The sequence below is a fragment of the Pseudophryne corroboree genome, chromosome 1, assembly GCF_028390025.1.
Source record: "Pseudophryne corroboree isolate aPseCor3 chromosome 1, aPseCor3.hap2, whole genome shotgun sequence".
Lineage (NCBI taxonomy): Eukaryota > Metazoa > Chordata > Amphibia > Anura > Myobatrachidae > Pseudophryne > Pseudophryne corroboree.
The window spans coordinates 350,947,686-350,972,223 of NC_086444.1; the positions used below are offsets into that span (position 1 = coordinate 350,947,686).

Sequence of the window (24,538 nt, forward strand, 5' to 3'; positions counted from 1 at the left end):
GTATTATACGTTCTCTGCCTGAAAAACGCTCCATATCTGTGCTGCATTGTAGTATATAGTAGGACAGTGCAGAATTTTGCTGACCACCAGTATAACTATATATATAGCAGTACGGTACAGTAGTCCACTGCTCTACCTACCTCTGTGTCGTCAAGTATACTATCCATCCATACCTGTGGTGCATTTCAGTTTTGCACAGTTTGCTGACCACCAGTATATACTATATAGCAGTACGGTACAGTAGGCCACTGCTCTACCTACCTCTGTGTCGTCAAGTATACTATCCATCCATACCTGTGGTGCATTTCAGTTTTGCACAGTTTGCTGACCACCAGTATATACTATATAGCAGTACGGTACAGTAGGCCACTGCTCTACCTACCTCTGTGTCGTCAAGTATACTATCCATCCATACCTGTGGTGCATTTCAGTTTTGCACAGTTTGCTGACCACTAGTATATAATATATAGCAGTACGGTATAGTAGGCCACTGCTCTACCTACCTCTGTGTCGTCAAGTATACTATCCATCCATACCTGTGGTGCATTTCAGTTATGCGCAGTATATATAGTAGTAGGCCATTGCTATTGATATATTACTGGCATATAATTCCACACATTAAAAAATGGAGAACAAAAATGTGGAGGATAAAATAGGGAAAGATCAAGATCCACTTCCACCTCGTGCTGAAGCTGCTGCCACTAGTCATGGCCGAAACGATGAAATGCCATCAACGTCGTCTGCCAAGGCCGATGCCCAATGTCATAGTAGAGAGCATGTAAAATAAAAAAAAATAAAGCTCATTAAAATGACCCAAAAATCTAAATCAAAATCGTCTGAGGAGAAGTGTAAACTTGCCAATGTGCCATTTACGACACGGAGTGGCAAGAAAAGGCTGAGGGCCTGGCCTATGTTCAAGGCTAGTGGTTCAGCTTCACATGAGGATGGAAGCACTCATCCTCCTGCTAGAAAACTTAAAAGAGTTTAGATGGCAAAAGCACAGCAAAGAACTGTGCGTTCTTCTAAATCACAAATCCCCAAGGAGAGTCCAATTGTGTCGGTAGCGATGCCTGCACCTCTTTTTTCTTTCATTTTTCTTTGCATCATGTGCTGTTTGGGGACTATTTTTGGAAGTGCCATCCTGTCTGACACTGCAGTGCCACTCCTAGATGGGCCAGGTGTTTGTGTCGGCCACTTGTGTCGCTTAGCTTAGTCACACAGCTACATCATTGCGCCTCTTTTTTTTCTTTGCATCATGTGCTGTTTGGGGACTATTTTTTTGAAGTGCCATCCTGTCTGACACTGCAGTGCCACTCCTAGATGGGCCAGGTGTTTATGTCGGCCACTTGTGTCGCTTAGCTTAGTCACACAGCTTCCATCTTGCACCTCTTTTTTTTCTTTGCATCATGTGCTGTTTGGGAACTATTTTTTTAATCTGCCATCCTGTCTGACACTGCAGTGCCACTCCTAGATGGGCCAGGTGTTTGTGTCGGCCACTTGTGTTGCTTAGCTTTGTCACACAGCTTCCATCTTTCACCTCTTTTTTTCTTTGCATCATGTGCTGTTTGGGGACTATTTTTTAAATCTGCCATCCTGTCTGACACTGCAGTGCCACTCCTAGATGGGCCAGGTGTTTGTGTCGGCCACTTGGGTCGCTTAGCTTAATCACACAGCTACCTCATTGCGCCTCTTTTTTTCTTTGCATCATGTGCTGTTTGGGGACTATTTTTTAAATCTGCCATCCTGTCTGACTCTGCAGTGCCACTCCTAGATGGGCCAGGTGTTTGTCGGCCACTTGGGTCGCTTAGCTTAGTCACACAGCTACCTCATTGCGCCTCTTTTTTTCTTTGCATCATGTGCTGTTTGGGGACTATTTTTTAAATCTGCCATCCTGTCTGACTCTGCAGTGCCACTCCTAGATGGGCCAGGTGTTTGTGTCGGCCACTTGGGTCGCTTAGCTTAGTCACACAGCTACCTCATTGCGCCTCTTTTTTTCTTTGCATCATGTGCTGTTTGGGGACTATTTTTTTGAAGTGCCATCCTGTCTGACATTGCAGTGCCACTCCTAGATGGGCCAGGTGTTTGTGTCGGCCACTTGGGTCGCTTAGCTTAGTCATCCAGCGACCTCGGTGCAAATTTTAGGACTAAAAATAATATTGTGAGGTGTTCAGAATAGACTGAAAATGAGTGGAAAATATGGTTATTGAGGTTAATAATACTATGGGATCAAAATTACCCCCAAATTCTATGATTTAAGCTGTTTTTGAGGGTTTTTTGTAAAAAAACACCCGAATCCGCCAAAAAAATTTCAGGGAGGTTTTGCCAAAACGCGTCCGAATCCAAAACACGGTCGCGGAACCGAATCCAAAACCAAAACATAAAACCCGAAAAATTTCCGGTGCACATCACTAATGAGGACACATCTATACAGTCAATATCCTCTCCATGGCATATGACCATACTCTGGCAAAGGCTTTTTAGCATCCACGGCAACAACAAACAGGGTAGGATGGTGTTTTCGGATAACAACTTTGCCAAATTAGTTGTTCTGTATGTGTTATATGCCATTGGTCTCCCAAAAACATTCCACACTTGATATGGAACAATGAGCAGAGCTGCAATCCAAGCCAGACTTGTTGCCAAAACATTAGCGAACATTGGTGTAAGTACAGTAGGGTATTTTAGTGATGAGCGGATTCGGTTTTACTCGGTTCTCAAAATGGCATCTTATTGGCTATCCAAAACACGTGACATCCGTGAGCCAATAAGATGCCGTTTTGAGAACCGAGTAAAACTGAATCCGCTCATCACTAGTATATATTTCCCCTCAATTCTAGGGGAATTTTCACATTTTATACAATAGCTACAGAGCAAAAATAGTTTTCGAAATATCAATACCTTACATTTTGTTATTGCTAGCCCTCTTTTGTCTTTTTTCTTTCATTAATATATCTAAATAGCATTGTATAACTATTTGTAATGACTGTATAATCATACTTTCTGCTTTAGCAGGTTTTATTGTGATTTCGATTAGCTTATTTGTATTTATGTGAGGTTTTATGATTTTTATCCTTTTCTAATTATGTATGTTTGTACTGGGTATGTCTATATTATTTTACTACAGGCAGCCTTACTAAAGCCTCTGTTGGGCAGTAAACCTAACCTTCTCTCCTACAGACACACATGATACAAATACAGACACTTTCCAGGCTCAGAAATAAATGTGAATATCTTTCACAAATCAGCCTGGTCTCCACACCGCATGCCCTGCTCGGTGTTCTGGCTCCACAACAGACTTTCCGCACCATCTGACATCAGTCTGTGCCATCTCCAGTGTGCCCAGGTCACATTATCTCCACTGCCAACGGTCTCCTGGAGCGACTAAGCCACATTCCACATCAGCACCCGTGTCCTGGGCATAGCCATGACAGTTCTGGTCAGCTGACCGCTGACCAGCCAATCACAGATCAGTCTGAGCCACCTGACACAGTTTAGCCAATTCCATGACAGCCTGGGGTATAAAGTTAGTGCACGGATACTCCCAAGTTGCCAGTGAAATATCTAACCCAGTTCCCACTAGGTGAAGGTTCCTGAGCTCCTGTGTTGTTCTGCCTTAAACCGCAGTATCGGTCCCTACAAGTGCAGTTTTGCCATAAACTGCATTATCCATTTCAGTTTGGTTCTAGTATCTGTGTAATCCTTCCCTTTGGTTGCATGGTCTATCAGTCCTAGTTCCAGTACAAGATTCTTCTCCGGTTCTAGTCCAGTCTAGGTTTTCAGGCATCATTCACAGAGCAGATCCAGTTCCTGGTCTACAGTACTAACCCAGTTCCAGCCTGGTTAATGTACTGTTCTAGCTCTACTATTCATTGCTGGTAGCTTCAGCTAACATTGACTCCGACAGTACCAATCCGGTTCCAGCTCAGTTAATCTTCTGTCTTGCGCTTCTGATCCTGCATCCTTACCAGCATTACTGCATCATGGTCCTGGGTGTCTCACCAGCACAACCTATCGGTCAGTAACCAGTTTACATCAAGCACTTCATACATTAATTCCTTTCGTTCACGCATGCGGATTATATCAGGCCTGCCAGCTACTCATTTACTACTCCTGCACCAGCTGCAGTCCAATCTCAGACTCCGGATACACAAACAAAACAGTGCATGACAATATATGCCTGTATTTAGAGATGGCTGCATCTGTGCAACAACATCACAATGATCGCTTGTGATAGTAGCGATCATCATTTGTACCAGCCCTATCCATAATGAAAAGGATCTGGTGTTCCTGACTTTGGTGTCTGCAACCAGAAGAAGCTCTGCATACGTATAACATCTATCACTTCTTCACCATTCTATCTACACACCCAAAACTCACCCCAGGCTCACTCATCCTATGATGCCGCCTAGCTACGCCAACTCAGCCACTAGAGGATATACGATAGATCTGTACAACTCTGAATTGCCAGTAATTGTTCTAAGTTGAGCATGTAGGCTCCGATAGCTTACAGCATAGCTTGCTGAAAATCACAAGGATCGTCCAAAGATGGACTTGTGTGCAACTACCAATAGGGCCCTACAGTATGTCTCCATTTTGGAAAACTAAATCTAGAATTGCTTCATTGTGTTTTGTTTCTTAACTATTTCCTTTATAGATGCCCCAAGCAAGCAATCCAGAATGTCACTGCCCCTGACAGAGTTTAGCAAGTAGTACAGCAAAAACAATATGCAGGAGGCGCCAAGGGCATCCAGAGTAGCAGCCTAAGGAGAATGGGGTGATTCCAAGACCCTACAATATAAACTTGGAAAATTTAAATAAAACACTGGTGAATGCTCAAACTATACAGTATTTGGAACATGTACTGTATGATGGTCTAAAGTGGCATAATTTAAAGAGCTGTCTGTGGACAGTTCCTTACTTTCTATACCAAATAAAATAACCTGATTAATTGCTAGAGAATTTAACCATTTGCCAATTTCTCCACCCTTTACAAGTCTTGATACATCCCCCCATAATCCCCCTGTACTAAATTACCACTCCAAGAGATTTGAACACCACACCTCCTACACTATAGTCAGACACTCAACTTGTTTTCAATATGTAATTAATTTACATGTGCACCTTTTTAATAATAGTTTCCAGTTTAATCCCTCAGTATTTAAACAAACAGTGTACAGCACCCCATTCAGTGGACTTGAACACTAAACTTTGTAACATAGTCAAACACTTAACACAGTGGTTCCTAAACTTTTTTGAATCACAGCTCCCTAAAGTATCAGAATTTGTTTCACAGCACCCTTAGGCCAACAGTTTCTTATTGAGAAATTTAGAAAGAAATATGAAATTAAGTAAATTGTGTGGTGAGGGACAGGCTTTGCTTCTGTTTGTCCACATATTTTATGATTGGTATCAGTACTGCTGAGGTGGTGGCTAGCTCTGTTGATACTATTTATTCTTTATATATAACCATCATGCTCATTCTGTACATTTATCTCCAAGTGTCTTACAGGAAAAAAAGATATGTCCCTCACTAAATATTTTCGCAAAAACATATACCTATGACCCTGTAGTTTTCAACGTACTGGACTGCTAGATTACATCTAGTCCAGGAAAAAAAAGAGTATCTCTAAGGCTGAGTACATATCAGAGTGATGTGTTCCTGACCAATATGCCGGCCGACATATTGTGCCGCCTATACACACTGCACAATGCAGTGGTCAGCACGATCTAATATGGCATCATTAATAATATCTTCTGGTTGCAGCACGGGGATGCATTCGACATCCCGGTGGTCTGCATGCCGGCGATCATATGACCGACCCCGAAATCTCGACACCACCCGGTCATATGACCGGCGCCGAAACACTGAGTATCGGGGTTTGGGTTAGGGGCGGTTGGGGGGAGGGGGGATGGGTAGGTTAAGGTTAGGCAGAAGTGGGGTTAGGCATTAAGGGGCTGGTTAGCAATAGCTGCCCCCCCCCTTGAGCGTTAGTCCTAGTCACCACCCCCACTGATTGACCCTAGCCCCCCCCCCCCCCCCAAGGGTTAGGGTAGGGGGCAGGACCATCGGGATTTCATACCGAACCTGCAGCAGATATCATTAACCACCCACGGGAGCACTCAGTCGCAGGTACACACTACCTGGCCCAAGGGGATGAGTCTGTTTATAGAGTAATATAAATATTTGGGACATAACTTAAAGCTAGTTTCTGACTTTAAAAATTATACAATGGGTGTTCCTCTATATCACGTTTTTTTTGCCCATGTCACATGATTAAAAAGACAGCTCTTGCTTTACTAGGCAGTGGAACAGGTTGTGGTTCTGGGCCTGATCACACATTTAATTGCGGTGATCCCTGATAGAGTATAATGAAGATAAGGGGATGCCTTGAATGAGGCCCCATCTCTGATCATCTGAACATGCGCAGATTCACATTTTTTTTTGTTTTCCTGTAGTGGGACCTGGCAAGTGAGTGTTATACCCCTGTATATGGATTCTGGTTGTGTAAAATATATGATTTTATAGCAAGCTAATCATTAACCTCATAATGAAAACATAAATTGATCTGTTCCTCTGATTTGGTGGTTAGAATTCATACATTTGTTACAGTACTGAAAACATTTTGTGAAATAAAAACAAAAATATATATTTTATTTTTAACAGTGAAATATTATTTTCAATATTTTTTTATGATGTACAAAATTCACTTCATTTGCAAATGTATTGTCTGCTCACCAGAGCTAAAACCATGAAGTGTCTAGTAGGAGGTAATTGAAGTGGGAAATAAATCCACTCAATGAATAAATAACCACTTGGTTTTCAGCATTAAGTAAACAAATGCACACTTACAGGACAGATGGTTTAATAATGTGTCAATGCAGGATGACTTTTTTGTTCTCTAGAATGATATATCTCCTTTGTAATGTGTCTCCAAATGAGCCCAGTTCTTATAGATATAAATGATGTTAATTTACGCTCTGCTACAAAATATTTCCGTAAGTATGATCATGCAGATATTAATATATAGTGCTGAGGGTTGGTCAGGCGAGTTCTTTAGGGGACTTTTTGAAGATATTGTACACCTCAAAATCACAAATGTGCACAATAATGTATGCAATAAATTGGTAGAACACCTAATTCCGTTTGACAGAGCACTCAGGGAATGTGGGCAAAAAATTGTAGGCTTCATTTTCATAGAGTGAGAGAAGATACGGTATGTACAATCAGAAGTCTATGTATCATTCTCACACATATTAACCTGGAGATGGCATAGGGAAGTGATAAACCAGTGATATGTGCAAGGTGATACACGCACCAGCCAATCAGCTCCAATATGTAAATTAACAGTTAAGAGGTGATTGGCTGGTGCGTGTATCACCTTGCACTTATCACTGGTTTATCACTTCTTTATGCCATCTCCAGGTTAATACATCTGCCCCACAGTGAGAGACCTCTTATTGTGTAAATTTATTTAACTCGCACATTTATGTATAATTAATAGTATGGCCTTGGTACAGATTTTTTTTCCACATTGTCCCCATACTTGTCTAAGCATTTGTTCTAACAGTAAGGCATCTATCCCGGCATAGAATGTCCCAGATTTTAATTTTGTTGTTCTTTTTAACAATGACAATAAAAATATCTATCTATCTATAGCTATCATAGAAGACATCAATGTCAAGCGCCTGAAGCCAGGACATGATGGCTTGCTGAACTCCATAGTTGGTTGCAAATCACCTTCCACACAGGTACTTCTTCAATTTTCCAAAGAGATGGAAAGCACTCAGTGCCAGGCTAGGGCTGTAGGGATGATGGTCCAGTACCTTCCAATGGTTAGCGCCGTAACAGCTCACGTGTGTGGTTGGCTGATGTAGCCTGGCGTTATCTTGCAGCAATACAATTCCTGTTCGCAGCAACCCAGGTTGTTTTCAACTAATTTCCATACACAACCAGCTCAATGTGTCACAATAGCAGTTAGCATTCACAGTTTCTCCCTTGGCCCCAAAACATGGTCGCCCTGCCGTGGCCCCAAAACACGGTCGCCCTGACGTCTTTGTTTCCATGTTTTGGATGTTTGCTTCGTCTCCGGTGTCACATGATGCACCCACATTTCATCGTCTGTAACAATACGCTGCAGGAATTGCACTCCCTCCTCATGGTAACACGTCAGGTGTACGAGAGACAATCCAATCCTATTGGTTTTGTGAACACTTGTGAGTAGCTCGGTACCCGATGTAAACACATTTTCCTGTACCCCAGTTGCTCATGAACGATGTTGTTAACAGTACTCACTGAGCGATTCAGTTTGTCAGCAATATTACTAACGCAAATGCGTCTGTCCTCCTGAATCAAACCTTCAATGTGGCACAAATTGTCATGGATAGGTAGAGTTAACATTATTAAGCTGAACATCTTTCTTAAAATGTTATATAACTTACAGACACTTCCTATTTCTATACCACCCATATTCTTCAAAGAGTTACAAGGAATCGTCAGAGACTTTGGGTGAGAGTGGAGTTCTAAGCATGATTTAAGAATGAGATACTGTATAGGTGGAGACATTCTAGGTGGACTGCAGCTAGCAGTCTTCCTTATATCATCTTACCCCACCTCAGACCATCTTGGAATGGTCCCACCCAAAATAATAGTTTATGGGGGTTATTCAGGTTTGTTAGCTATTAGGCAAAACCATGTTGCACTACTGGTGGAGCAGATGTAACGTGAGATTTAGATTTGGGTGGGTTATATTGTTTCTGTGCAGGGTAAATACTGGCTGCTTTATTTTTACATTGCAATTTAGATTTCAGTTTAAACACACCCCGCCCAAATCTAACTCTCTCTGCACATGTTACAAATGCCCCACCTACAGTGCACATGGTTTTGCCCAATTGCTACACATACAAAGAAGCAACAGCAGCAGCGTGTAATCTGTGCTCCTGTGGTCTGTCTGTCCTTCGGGGCCCTCTGCACTATTACTGAACAGTCTTCTAAAGTGGAGATCTTTATAAATAGAAAAAGAAACATTGGTGATAACAGTGAATGATGAAACTTACCTCATAAAAAGCATTTCCTTCTCATGGGTATCTTAAGCATGCAGACAGCACACGATGACAGCTCCTGAATGGTCCCTCCCTGGCACAGCCTTGCGTTTCTATTCGGCGCATGCGCAATGAAGAGAGTCACAAGCTCTACAAAGTACACTGGGAGGAGCTTGCTCAGCAGCCCTCCCTCAGCCATCTTACTTCAGGGCACATGGAGATTCTGTGGATGCGCAGAAGCTGCCCTGTCTGCTCGTAGCTGAGCTTTGATCACTGCATCCAGCCTGCTGGCAGAGGGATTGAGTAAAAGGCGGCCACTGAGAGGACAACGGGACTGGCTGAGTGGGGACCACCCCGATGGGCCAATCTGCCCCCGCCTTCTTTGTACATTCTCTAATGTATTTATATACTTCTGGAGATATGGCTTCCAGAAATGAACACAGTATTGTGGTTGAGGCTGTACCAGTTACCTATACAGTGGCATTATTAATCATTTTTTCCTGCTACTGTTTCCTCTCCCTATGCATCCAAGAATCGAACTTTGTTACATTGCACACCTGCCTTCAAGTTATCTGAAATGGTAACTCATAAATCCCTTTCCTCCACTGTAGTTTCCAACATAATGCCCTTGATACTAAATTTAGCCTTTGGGTTTTTGAGACCCAAGTGCATGATTCTTAATTTTTAAACATTATACTGTAGTTGCCAAATTCTTGCCCATTTCTCTAGTCTACCTAGATCCTCAAACATTTGTTTTACCTTGATGTGTCTAACCTGTTGCATGCCTTGATATGAAAAAGCACTCACCCAAGTACAGATCCCTGAGGTACTCCACTGGTAACCTTTCCTTTCTGTGAATGCACTCCATTTCCTATAACCCTCTGCTATATTCTGAAATAGAAGGCAAAAGGGTCCGGAGAATAAAATATTAATAAAAGATGGGGGATATTCTATGTAGGTAAAAACAAACCCAGTTTCTTAGGTAAAAAATAGTAACAATATTTCTCTAACGTCCTAAGTGGATGCTGGGGACTCCGTAAGGACCATGGGGAATAGCGGCTCCGCAGGAGACTGGGCACATCTAAAGAAAGCTTTAGGACTATCTGGTGTGCACTGGCTCCTCCCCCTATGACCCTCCTCCAAGCCTCTGTTAGATCTCTGTGCCCGAACGAGAAGGGTGCACACTAGGGGCTCTCCTGAGCTTCTTAGTGAAAGTTTTAGTTTAGGTTTTTTATTTTCAGTGAGACCTGCTGGCAACAGGCTCACTGCATCGAGGGACTAAGGGGAGAAGAAGCGAACTCACCTGCGTGCAGAGTGGATTGGGCTTCTTAGGCTACTAGACATTAGCTCCAGAGGGACGATCACAGGCCCAGCTTGGATGGGTCCCAGAGCCGCGCCGCCGGCCCCCTTACAGAGCCAGAAGGCAGAAGAGGTCCGGAAAATCGGCGGCAGAAGACGTCCTGTCTTCAACAAGGTAGCGCACAGCACTGCAGCTGTGCGCCATTGCTCTCAGCACACTTAACACTCCGGTCACTGAGGGTGCAGGGCGCTGGGGGGAGCGCCCTGAGACGCAATAATAAACACCTTGGATGGCAAAAAATGCATCACATATAGCTCCTGGGCTATATGGATGCATTTAACCCCTGCCAAAATACATAAAAAAACGGGAGATAAGGCCGCCGATAAGGGGGCGGAGCCTATCTCCTCAGCACACTGGCGCCATTTTCCCTCACAGCTCCGTTGGAGGGAAGCTCCCTGGCTCTCCCCTGCAGTCACTACACTACAGAAAGGGTTAAAAAAGAGAGGGGGGCACAAATTAGGCGCAGTATTAACTATACAGCAGCTATAAGGGGAAAAACACTTATATAAGGTTATCCCTGTATATATATAGCGCTCTGGTGTGTGCTGGCAAACTCTCCCTCTGTCTCCCCAAAGGGCTAGTGGGGTCCTGTCCTCTATCAGAGCATTCCCTGTGTGTGTGCTGTATGTCGGTACTTTTGTGTCGACATGTATGAGGAGAAAAATGATGTGGAGACGGAGCAGATTGCCTTTAATAGTGATGTCACCCCCTAGGGGCTCGACACCTGAGTGGATGAACTGTTGGAAGAAATTACGTGACAGTGTCAGCTCTGTATAAAAGACAGTGGTTGACATGAGACAGCCGGCTACTCAGCTTGTGCCTGTCCAGACGTCTCATAGGCCGTCAGGGGCTCTAAAGCGCCCGTTACCTCAGATGGCAGATATAGACGCCGACACGGATACTGACTCCAGTGTCGACGGTGAAAAGACATATGTGACTTCCAGTAGGGCCACACGTTACATGATTGAGGCAATGAAAAATGTTTTACACATTTCTGATAATACGAGTACCACCAAAAAGGGGTATTATGTTCGGTGAGGAAAAACTACCTGTAGTTTTCCTGAATCTGAGAAATTAAATGAGGTGTGTGATGATGCGTGGGTTTCCCCCGATAACAACTGATAATTTCTAAAATGTTATTGGCATTATATCCTTTCCCGCCAGAGGTTAGGGTGCGTTGGGAAACACCCCCTAGGGTGGATAAAGCGCTCACACGCTTGTAAGGGCTCTATCCTCTCCTGAGATGGCCGCCCTTAAGGATCCTGCTGATAGAAAGCAGGAGGGTATCCTAAAATGTATTTACACACATACTGGTGTTATACTGCGACCAGCAATCGCCTCAGCCTGGATGTGCAGTGCTGGGTTGGCGTGGTCGGATTCCCTGACTGAAAATATTGATACCCTAGATAGGGACAGTATATTTTTGCCTATAGAGCATTTGAAAGATGCATTTCTATATATGCGTGATGCACAGCGGAATATTTGCCGACTGGCATCAAGTCTAAGTGCGTTGTCCATTTCTACCAGTAGAGGGTTATGGACACGTCAGTGGTCAGGTGATGCGTATTCCAAACGGCATTTGGAAGTATTGCCTTATTAAGGGGAGGAGTTTCCTAAAGTCGGCTTTACCGATGTTTCCTTCTGACAGGGAGACAGTTTTGGAAGCCATTCACAAGCTGTATTCCCAGCAGGTGATCATCAAGATACCCCTCCTGCAACAGGGAATGGGGTATTATTCCACACTGTTGTGGTACCGAAGCCGGACTGCTCGGTGAGACCGATTCTAAATCTAAAATCTTTGAACACTTACATACAGAGGTTCAAATTCAAGATTGAGTCACTCAGAGCAGTGATTGCGAACCTGGAAGAAGGGGACTACATGATGTCTCGGGACATCAAGGATGCTTACCTTCATGTCAAAATTTACCCTACTCACCAAGGGTGCCTCAGGTTTATGGTACAGAACTGTCACTATCAGTTCAGACGCTGCCGTATGGATGGTCCACGGCACCCCGGGTCTTTACCAAGGTAATGGCCGAAATGATGATATTCCTTCAAAGGAAGGGAGTTTTAGTTATCCCTTACTTGGACAATTCCCTGATAAGGGTAAGATCCAGGGAACAGTTGGAGGTCGGTGTAGCACTATCTCAGGTAGTGTTGCTGCAGCACGGTTGGATTCTCAATATTCCAAAATCGCAGCTGGTTCCGACGACTTGTCTTCTGTTCCTAGGGATGATCCTGGACACAGTCCAGAAAAAGGTGTTTCTCCCGGAGGAGAAAGCCAGGGAGTTATCCGAGCTAGTCAGGAACCTCCTAAAACCGAGCCAAGTCTCAGTGCATCAATGCACAAGGGTTCTAGGTAAAATGGTGGCTTCCTACGAAGCAATCCCATTCGGCAGATTCCACGCAAGAACTTTCCAGTGGGACCTGCTGGACAAATGGTCCGGGTCGCATCTTCAGATGCATCAGCGGATAACCCTGTCACCAAGGACAAGGGGTCCCTCCTGTGGTGGTTGCAGAGTGCTCATCTTCTAGAGGGCCGCAGATTCGGCATTCAGGACTGGGTCCTGGTAACCACGGATGCCAGCCTGCGAGGCTGGGGAGCAGTCACACAGGGAAGGAATATCCAGGACTTATGGTCAAGCCTGGAGACATCACTTCACATAAATATCCTGAAGCTAAGGGACATTTACAATGCTCTAAGCTTAGCAAGACCTCTGCTTCAAGGTCAGCCGGTGTTGATCCAGTCGGACAACATCACGGCAGTCACCCACGTAAACAGACAGGGTGGCACAAGAAGCAGGAGGGCAATGGCAGAAGCTGCAAGGATTCTTCGCTGGGCGGAAAATCATGTGATAGCACTGTCAGCAGTATTCATTCCGGGAGTGGATAACTGGGAAGCAGACTTCCTCAGCACGACCTCCACCCGGGAGAGTGGGGACTTCACCCAGAAGTCTTCCACATGATTATAAACCGTTGGGAAAAACTCGACAGGTATTGCGCCAGGTCCAGGGACCCTCAGGCAATAGCTGTAGACGCTCTGGTAACACCGTGGGTGTACCAGTCAGGGTATGTGTTCCCTCCTCTGCCTCTCATACCCAAGGTACTGAGATTGATAAGATGGAGAGGAGTAAGCACTATATTCGTGGCTCCGGATTGGCCAAGAAGGACTTGGTAAACCGGAACTTCAAGAGATGCTCACGGAGGATCAGTGGCCTCTACCTCTAAGAAGGGACCTGCTCCAGCAAGGACCCTGTCTGTTCCAAGACTTACCGCGGCTGCGTTTGACGGCATGGCGGTTGAACGCCGGATCCTGAAGGAAAAAAGGCATTCCGGATGAAGTCATCCCTATCCTGATCAAAGCCAGGAAGGATGTAACCGCAAAAACATCATCACCGCAATTGGCGAAAATATGTTGCGTGGTGCGAGGCCAGTAAGGCCCGACGGTGGAAATTCAACTGGGTCGATTCCTACATTTCCTGCAAACAGGAGTGTCTATGGGCCTGAAATTGGGGTCCATTAAGGTTCAAATTTCGGCCCTGTCAATTTTCTTCCAAAAAGAACTAGCTTCAGTCCCTGAAGTTCAGACGTTTGTAAAAGGGGTACTGCATATACAGCCTCCTTTTGTGCCTCCAGTGGCACTTTGGGATCTCAATGTAGTTTTGGGTTCCAAAAGTCACATTGGTTTGAACCACTTAAATCTGTGGAGTTAAAATATCTCACATGGAAAGTGGTCATGCTGTTGGCCCTGGCCTGGGCCAGGCGCGTGTCAGAATTGGCGGCTTTATCCTGAAATAGCCCTTATCTGATGTTCCATTCGGACAGGGCGGAATTGAGGACTAGTCCTCAGTTTCTCCCTAAGGTGGTTTCAGCGTTTCACCTGAACCAACCTATTTGTGGTGCCTGCGGCTACTAGGGACTTGGAGGACTCCAAGTTGCTAGACGTTGTCAGGGCCCTGAAAATATATGTTTTCAGGAGGGCTGGAGTCAGGAAATCTGACTCGCTGTTTATCCTATATGCACCCAACAAGCTGGGTGCTCCTGCTTCTAAGCAGACTATTGCTCGTTGGATTTGTAGTACAATTCAGCTTGCACATTCTGTAGCAGGCCTGCCACAGCCAAAAATCTGTAAATGCCCACTCCACAAGGAAGGTGGGCTCATCTTGGGCGGCTGCCCGAGGGGTCTCGGCTTTACAACTTTGCCGAGCAGCTACTTGGTCAGGAGCAAATACGTTTGTAAAATTCTACAAAATTGATATCCTGGCTGAGGAGGACCTGGAGTTCTCTCATTTGGTGCTGCAGAGTCATCCGCACTCTCCCGCCCGTTTGGGTGCTTTGGTATAATCCCCATGGTCCTTACGGAGTCCCCAGCATCCACTTAGGACGTTAGAGAAAATAAGAATTTACTTACCGATAATTCTATTTCTCATAGTCCGTAGTGGATGCTGGGCGCCCATCCCAAGTGCGGATTGTCTGCAATACTTGTACATAGTTATTGTTACAAAAATCGGGTTATTATTGTTGTGAGCCATCTTTCAGAGGCTCCTCTGTTATCATGCTGTTAACTGGGTTCAGATCACAGGTTATACGGTGTGATTGGTGTGGCTGGTATGAGTCTTACCCGGGATTCAAAATCCTTCCTTATTGTGTACGCTCGTCCGGGCACAGTATCCTAACTGAGGCTTGGAGGAGGGTCATAGGGGGAGGAGCCAGTGCACACCAGATAGTCCTAAAGCTTTCTTTAGATGTGCCCAGTCTCCTGCGGAGCCGCTATTCCCCATGGTCCTTACGGAGTCCCCAGCATCCACTACGGACTATGAGTAATAGAATTATCGGTAAGTAAATTCTTATTATTAATTTAAATACAAAGGTAGCCACATTGAAAAATTTATAGACCATAAAAAAGATGCATATTGGTCTATAAAAATGGGACATAAGATACATAAAAACATATTCGACTTTTACAATACTAAAAAACAGTACAATCTAAAAATGAGAGTTTTTGAGCTTATCTTAATATAGGGGGTCAGGGGACCCCTTGATGAAGTCAGCCAGATGAAATGTGTTGGGTGTACCTCACTGACTCCATATACTGAGATAAGCTCAAAAACTCTCAGTTAGTGAATTGGCCAATGCCAATTCACTAACTAAACCCCCATCATTTAATTATTGATGTTGTGAGGATAAGTGAGCTTGCTATGGTGAGTGCTGATTTTTCTGTTTGTATATATTTAAGTAGGTGACCATGGGCTACATGCACCCCACCCTACGAGTGGTGAGTGCAGACATTGCACCCTGCTTCTGGGGTGGCGAGTGCTGTGGTTTTATATTTGTTTGTATATTGCAGGGTTAATCTTTGGTTAACTCTTATTAACTGTGGCCACAAGCTTTTTCATGCACCCCTATGTAAACTCAATTGTTCTAAACCTGTGTTAGCTGTTCCTTAGTAATTTATCAACCAGTGTCAGGTGACTAGTGTACCTTTAAAAGCCATAAGGTATGTGGCAGGTGCACATTAAACCTAGTGGGCATATTTGCAGTCATAGTATGTGTGATACAGTTGCCAGGTTTTAATTTTTAAGACTCTGTGATAGTGGAGGACCTGCAAGAAGGTGGGGTACCTTGGCGAGCGGTTTGCAGGCTTCCATGCATTGGCCAATTCACTAACTAAATCCCCATAATTTATTTATTGATGTGAAGATAAGTGAGCTTGCTATGGTGAGTGCTGAATTTTCTGTTTGTATATATTTAAGTAGGTGGCCATGGGCTACATGCACCCCACCCTATGAGTGGTGAGTGCAGACATTGCACCCCGCTTCTGGGGTGGCGAGTGCTGTGGTTTTATATTTGTTTGTATGTGTATGTATATATATATACACATATATATATATATATATATACACATATATACAGTATATAGATGTAGCCATGTTCAGCTTGGCTACAATGTGGCATGCTGCGTCACGGCTTGCTGCATGGTACAACAGGATGCGACTATCTGTATATGTGGGAATGCATCTTTAGAACAAAAGTTTTGGTAAAGTTCTACTTTTACAGCTTTATACAAAATCTTTGCATGATTGACCAATCCATGTTATAAAATCCATATATATTTTTTTCAATTAGCTAGAATTAAACGCTATACGCTCAGTCAACTATGCAGCTAAATTTTGTGAAGCACAATTTCTATGAAAAGCATTTGCTACTCTGGTAAATTAATGTTTCGGTACAATGGGTTGTCAACTTCTCTTTCAATTCATCATATAGTTTTTGGTTTTATTTTAAAGGCACAATAATGATTTCACACCGTTTTCTACAAATTCACTACATTTTCCAGTCCTATATCACTGGCAATATATTTACCCATTCTTATAGATTATCATAACTTCTGCTTCCAACACAGCTGTCTGTCCAGCATGTGAATCTAGTTTTTCATTTAATAGAACAATATAAAATCTTATTACACACATTTGTAATGCAGAGCATGATATTGATCAGAAACAGAACACTCAGAGTTATGTAGAAAACGTTTGTGCTTCTGAGCTCTGCAGCAAGTACAAAGTAAATTATTAGACAGATTGCAAGCAGAATTGTGACTGCATGTTTAGAAGAAAGCAGTAGCGTTAGCTGCAGTTACAGCAATGAATGTGGAATTTCATTTAGCTATTGCTGTTCTAATTACTTCTAGGTAAAGATTAGTGGAGAACAGATGCACAAACAATGCAAATATTTGTAGGAACTTTAACCCCATGTATGTGTGTAGTGTTTGTTTTCTCCAATAGGAGAGACAGATGTTTTACTAATTTTATTTACTTTTAATTATTAAAACATGTGTTTTCATGCAATTATAGCTTATATAGTAAACTTATATTATTGTATGAATTTTGTTCATAGTAGAGCCTACAAGCTTTATATCAACTATATTTCTCTTACGTCCTAGAGGATGCTGGGGACTCCAAAAGGACCATAGGGTATAGACGGGATCCGCAGGAGCTTGGGCACACTGAAAAGACTTTAACTGGGTGTGAACTGGCTCCTCCCTCTATGCCCCTCCTCCAGACCTCAGTAAGACTTTGTGCCCAGGAGTGACTGGATGCACACTAGGGGAGCTCGCCTGAGTTTCTCTAGAAAAGACTTTTGTTAGGTTTTTTATTTTCAGGGAGACCTGCTGGCTACAGGCTCCCTGCAGCGAGGATCTGAGGGGAGAGAAGTGAGACCTACTTCTACTTAGTTTAAGGGCTCTGCTTCTTAGGCTACTGGACACCATTAGCTCCAGAGGGTTCGATCACTTGGTGCGCCTAGCTGCTTGTTCCCGGAGCCGCGCCGTCACCCCCCTCACAGAAGCCAGAAGCCAGGTGAGTATGCAGAAGGCAGAAGACTTCAGGACGGCAGAAGACTTCAGTAACGAGGTACAGCGCAGCGGTAGCGCTGCGCTCCATGCTCCCACACACTTCACCAATGGCACTCACAGGGTGCAGGGCGCTGGGGGGAGCGCCCTGGACAGCAGTAACTGAAGTCTGGGAAGCCGGCAGAAGCCTTTTCGGTGCCTCGGCACCATTTTTCAGACCCCCGCCGGCATTTTAATTTTTTCAAATTTGGCGGGCTGAAGCGCGCCGGGAAGGGGCGGAGCTTAGCCGCGCGGCTCACAGGCGCCATTTCTCCTCCACACGCGGCTGCAGGAGACGCTGACCCGGGACCTCCAAACATCCACTAAAAGTAACGGGGAGCTAATCGGGGGGGGGGGGGGGGGGGCACAGTTTTGTGGTGCATATTATTGTCCTTTAAGCAGCGCTTGTCACATATATTCGTTGACGGGATATATGGGCGCTGGGGTGTGAGCTGGCATACTCCCTCTGTGTTTCTCTATCCGGGCTTCCTTGTGGGCCTGTCCCCTAGCTGAGGCATTGTGTGTTTGTGTCGGTGTGTCGATACTCCGTGTCGGCATGTCTGAGGCTGAATGTTATTCACTGGAGGAGGTTATTGGGGGGGCAGATGCGGGTCTGGAATTGGCTCTGTCGGCGCAGCCGACACCTGATTTACTCACATTGTTAAGTACAATTAATACAAATGTGGCTTCTTTGTCAAAGAGGTTAGATAAATCTGAGTCACAGACACAGGTGTGGAAAAAACCCATGGAGGATGCTTTGTCTCAGGTACAGACCCCGTCGGGGTCGCAAAAGCGGCCGTTTACTGAAGTGGTAGATACTGATACTGACACGGATTCTGATTCCGAGGTCGATTTCACTGAGGCAGCTTTACATCCACGATTGGTTAAGAGTATTCTATACATGATTGTGGCTATAAAAGATGTTTTATGCATTTCTGATGAACCTGCGGTGCAGGAAACAAGGATTTGCTTGTTCAAAGGGAAAAAGCCTGAGGTGAAGCTTCCCCCTCTCATGAAATGAATACTCTTTGTGAAAAGGCTTGGGAGTCGCCGGACAAGAGGTGGCAGATTCCCAAGAGGATTTACATGGCGTATCCTTTCCCCTCTGATGACAGGGAAAAATGGGAGGCATCTCCAAATGTTGACAAAGCTCTATTTCGTTTGTCTAAGAAGGTGGCGCTTCCATCTCCTGACACAGCAGCTCTCTAGGATACGGCGGATCGCAAGTTGGAGACGTCTCTGAAGTCCATTTTCACTAATACGGGTGCATTGCTCAGACCTGCTGTGGCGTCTGTATGGGTGAGTAGTGCTATTGCTAAATGGGCTGAGAATTTAGCTACTGATATGGATACCCTTGATAAAGATAATGTTATTTTGACTCTTGGTTATATCAAGGACGCTGCAGATTACCTGAAGGATGCGGCGAGGGATGTTGGTCTCTTGGGATCAAGAGCCAATGCCATGGCGATCTCGGCCAGTAGGGCGCTGTGGATCCATCAATGGAATGCTGATGCCGACTCCAAGAGAGCTATGGAAGCTTTACCCTTCAAAGGTAATGTCTTGTTTGGGGACGGCTTGGCTGACCTGGTCTCTACCGCAACTGCGGGTAAGTCCTCTTTTCTTCCCTATGTTCCCACACAACAGAAAAAGGCACCACATCAGCAGATGCAGTCCTTTCGTCCAAATAAATACAGGCGTGGAAAAGGTTCGTCCTTCCTCGCTTCAAAGGGTAGAGGGAGGGGAAGGAAGTCGCCTGCCGTGTCAGGCGCCCAGGACCAAAAGTCCTCCCCTGCCTCTACCAAGTCCACCGCATGACGCTGGGGCTTCCGTGGGGGGAGTCCGGATCGGTGGGGGGCCATCTGCGGATCTTCAGTCAGGTCTGGATTCAATCAGGCCTGGTTCCTTGGGTCCTAGAGATTGTGTCTCAGGGATACAAGCTGGAGTTTCGGGAGGTGCCCCCTCACCGGTTTTTCATTCCGGACAGGGAGGTGGTGCTGGCAGCGATACAAAATGATGGTTCTCCTTCGCAAGCAAGGGGTTACAATTATCCCGTACTTGGACAATCTCCTGATAAAGGCGAGGTCCAAGGAACGGTTGCTGAGCAGTGTGAATTTGTCGCTGTCGGTTCAGCGACAGTACGGTTGGGTGCTAAATTTGCCAAAATCACAGTTGATTCCGACCACTCGGCTGCCTTTTCTGGGCATGATTCTGGACACGGAGTTATGGAGAGTATTTCTTCCAGAAGAAAAAGCTCTGGAACTGCGGACGATGGCCAGGGAACTTCTGAGGCCGACAAGTGTGTCGATCCATCACTGTACTCGGGTTCTGGGGAAAATGGTTGCGGCGTACAAAGCCATTCCATTTGGCAGTTTCATGCCCGGGTGTTTCAGTGGGACCTGCTGAGTAAATGGTCCGGGTCTCACCTGCACATGCTTCGGAAGATAAGTCTATCTCCCATGGCCAGGATTTCTCTCCTGTGGTGGCTACAAAGTTCTCACCTCCTAGGAGGGCGCCGGTTCGGTATCCAGGACTGGGTACTTCTGACAACAGATGTAAGTCTCCGAGGCTGGGGCGCAGTCACCCAAGGAAGAAATTTCCAGGGGAAATGGTCGCTCCAGGAAGTTTGTCTCCACATAAATGTTCTCGAGTTAAGAGCCATTTACAACGGCCTGCTACAAGCAAGAAGCCTTCTTCAGGGTCGACCCGTAGAGGATGCTGTGTGCCCATCCCAGTGCGGACTGTTACTTGCAGTGTATTCTTGCTGGTTAAAATTAGTTTATACACGGGTTGTGTATTTATTGTTTTCAGCTTGTTGCTGTTGTTATTTCATACTGTTATCTGGTTTACTGTTACTCCGGTTGTACGGTATGTTTGTGGTGTGGGCTGGTATATTGGTAGCCCTTAGTTTAAACAAAAATCCTTTCCTCAAAATTTCCGTCTCTCCTGGGCACAGTTCCTATAACTGAGGTCTAGAGGAGGGGTGTCAAAGTCGAAAAATATTGCAGTACAAACTACACACAGGTGGCCTCCGCGCTTGTACTTGTTCTGCTGTGCGTGCACATATTCGCAATTTGCGTATGGTCGCTCCCGCGGTCGTGCGCATCAGCGCGTGGTATGGGTATTCACGGTAGAGTTTGTGAACGCATGGAGAGCTATCAAAACACATTACATATTTAATCCAAATAGTGCACAATGTACACATAGTCTCCTTGCACCACATCAGAAATTAACATCAGTTTAAATGGTAACAGAACAAAGGGATTCACCTTTACAGGATAGGAGGGGACAGAACAAGGTTACAAGGTGGTGTTTGGTATCCAGCTGTAGGGTATTTTAAGGGAAACATTCCGGTGTTGGTTTGAGGAAGATCGCATGTTCCTGCGGATAGTTATGTGCAGGAGCAGAATATAGATATAAACTGTATTTACTGTACATTATGTATGCGGCGGGAATCCAGAGGAGACCACCCACAAGAGCAGTTAGAATAGACATCGCCCACCAATTCAAATCGACCTATGACCTATGACCTCTCCTGTACTGTAAAAGTGCATTCCTGTGTCCAATGGACAAAGAGATTACAGTATCTATTGCATTGCTTTTTGGAAGAATTGTATAAAGAGAGCTGCTGCAGGCCTGGTCTGACACAAGACTCACAGAGTTATCTATCAGATGACCAGGGACCGGCCGGGTTGCGCAAGCTTGTCCACTCATGTATGTACCATTGAATGTAGCCATTATTCTGTTATATTGTCTTATATTGTATTGTATATATTGTAACCCCCTTTCAGCAATATTACGCTGTAGTGTCGGAATCCAGTGATTTAACTACAAATCGGTGTTGTCTTCCTTTCCCCGCTAAGGTTTAAAAGTGTATTAGTAACGCATTACATTGCTGTATAAGGTTTAAAGCGTATTCATTGGGTGTGTACGCGCTGCGGGTGCATTGTACCGTCAGCGCGGCGTTAGTACACAGAGTCAGTACATCGTACGGGACTTTGTACGCTAATAGCGTAAAAAGTACGTAGCGTGTGTACCAAGTATAGCGGCCGCAGCGGCTAAAAGTTTAAAGTGTGTTTAGAGTGTATAGAAGGTATAGCTTTTCATTCCTGTATATAAATCGACATTGTCAGGGGCATAGAGGGAGGAGCCAGTTCACACCCAATTAAAGTCTTTTCAGTGTGCCCAAGCTCCTGCGGATCCCGTCTATACCCCATGGTCCTTTTGGAGTCCCCAGCATCCTCTACGGACTAGGAGAAAAGGATTTACCGGTAGGTACTAAAATCCTATTTATGATGGCACTTGGAGAACCAGGAGTGCAAGCATGCCCAGGCATTAAGGGCCCACTGCCACATGTAGTCCAATTGTAGTAAAAACTGAAAATAAATACAGGATACATGCTCCAAATGTTGTATTCTTTTATTAAAAATGATTTATTACAAATCCTTTGAAAAATGTCCAGCCCTATCCATGTAGCATCCACAGGTCTTGTCAACCCCCCGCCAGAAAAAAAACCCCAACGATATTGTTCCTCTTGGAGCCCTGACATAACTAAGGATGTGTACACACTATGCAATATTGCATGCGATTCGGCTAATATCGGCAGGTTCGTTTCGATATTGTATAGTGTGTACGCTCGATACAGGATACGAAGTGCGCTCCCGCGGGCCGTATCCTGCATCGCACGTCGAACCTGCATGAGTGCCATGCTGACGAATATAGCTTACGAGGGCAAAGCTGCCAAATGCAGTATGGCCCCGCTCCCCCCCTCCCCCATCGCAGCCGACATTTGCAAGTGTATATGCACTTGCCGTTGTCGGAGCCCCATCGCAGACAATGTTTCATCAAGCGAACATCGTTCTTATATGTAAACAGCCCCAGAGGTCACTCATGGACACTCAATTCTCATGGACTCCTCACCCCACAGTTCATGTTTTACCAGACCACTTATGGTGTGTACACACGGTGAGATATTTTCTTACGATTTTGACTATATAGCCAAAATCGTAAGAAAAGTTAGTGCAGATCGCAAGGTGAAAGTCACCTTGCGAACCCGATTCAATGCCGATGCTCGGTCGGCATCGCAAACCTAGATAGACTGTGCAGGCAAGTCATTTTTGACTATAGAAGAGATAGTCAAAATTGACACTTAGCCAAAATCGCACATAGTCAGTATCGCAAGCACAGTCATTATGTGCTTGCGATGCCGACCTAGCCCTTATCGAATCTCACCGTGTGTATGGGCCTAATGATAGAGTAAAGGTGTAGTCCAGTGGTTCCCAAACATGGGGGTAAATTTACTAAGAATCGTATTTTCCCGTTTGAGGTCAAAGTTCAATCACGAATGACATTGAAAGTGTAAATATGCAACTTTTTGAATTGATTACGACTAATTTACTAAGCTGCCGTATTCTGCATTTTCGGTTTTTCCGATGTCGATGTCATTCGTTTTTTTAGGCAGTGTTTTACGTGAGTGACTTGTAAAACACTGCCGACTTTAATACAATGAATCTCGGCCGGATCTGTGAGATCCCTGCTGGGCTTCATTGTGCACCTTGTTAAAAAAAATAAAAATGTTTAAACTTTAAAAAAAAATTGCGTGGGCTCCCCCCTCCTAAGCCAAACCAGCCTCGGGCTCTTTGAGCCGGTCCTGGTTGCAAAAATATGGCAAAAATATTGACAGGGGTTCCCCCATATTTAAACAACCAGCACCGGGCTCTGCGCCTGGTCCTGGTTCCAAAAATACGGGGGACAAAAAGCGTAGGGGTCCCCCGTATTTTTGAAACCAGCACCGGGCTCCACTAGCTGGACAGATAATGCCACAGCCGGGGGTCACTTTTATACAGTGCCTTGCGGCCGTGGCATCAAATATCCAACTAGTCACCCCTGGCCGGGGTACCCTGGGGGAGTGGGGACCCCTTCAATCAAGGGGTCCCCACCCCCAGCCGCCCAAGGGCCAGGGGTGAAGCCCGAGGCTGTCCCCCCCATCCAATGGGCTGCGGATGGGGGGCTGATAGCCTTTGTTGAAAGTAATGAATATTGTTTTTAGTAGCAGTACTACAAGTCCCAGCAAGCCTCCCCCGCAAGCTGGTACTTGGAGAACCACAAGTACCAGCATGCGGCGGAAAACCGGGCCCACTGGTACCTGTAGTACTACTACTAAAAAAATACCCCAATAAAGACATTACACACACACCTTGAAAGTATAACTTTAATGCATACATACACACCACCATACACACATACTTACCTTATGTTCACACGAGGGTCGGTCCTCTTCTCCATGTAGAATCCAAGGTGTACCTGTTGAAAAAATCCTACTCACCAAATCCAGTGTAGAGGGCTCCTCGGATAATCCTTTTGTAATCCACGTACTTATAAAAATAAAAAAACGGGACACTCGACCACGAACTGAAAGGGGCCCCATGTTTTCACATGGGACCCCTTTCCCCGAATGCCAGAAACCCCCTCTGACTGATGTCTAAGTGGGTTTCTTCAGCCAATCAGGGAGCGCCACGTTGTGGCACCCTCCTGATCGGCTATGTGCTCCTGTACTGTCTGACAGGCGGCACACGGCAGTGTTACAATGTAGCGCCTATGCGCTCCATTGTAACCAATGGTGGGAACTTTGTGGTCAGCGGTGAGGTCACTTTCGGTCAACCGCTGACCACAAAGTTCCCACCATTGGTTACAATGGAGCGCTTAGACATCAGTCAGAGGGGGTTTCTGGCATTCGGGGAAAGGGGTCCCATGTG

At 45.1% G+C, this 24,538-nt stretch overlaps 1 protein-coding gene across 9 annotated transcripts in view; it reads left to right on the top strand.

Annotated features, from left to right (window-relative positions):
* Positions 1-24,538, top strand: part of ARVCF (ARVCF delta catenin family member) — a 1,509,311-nt gene that overhangs the window by 597,419 nt on the left and 887,354 nt on the right. Inside the window, exon 4 of one of the 9 annotated variants that reach the window (XM_063964731.1) lies at positions 7,658-7,749. The exons of the other annotated variants lie outside the window; for them this stretch is intronic. The gene's annotated coding sequence lies outside the window, so the exon portion shown is untranslated. The remainder of the gene's footprint in view (positions 1-7,657; positions 7,750-24,538) is intronic. 9 annotated transcript variants of the gene reach the window in all.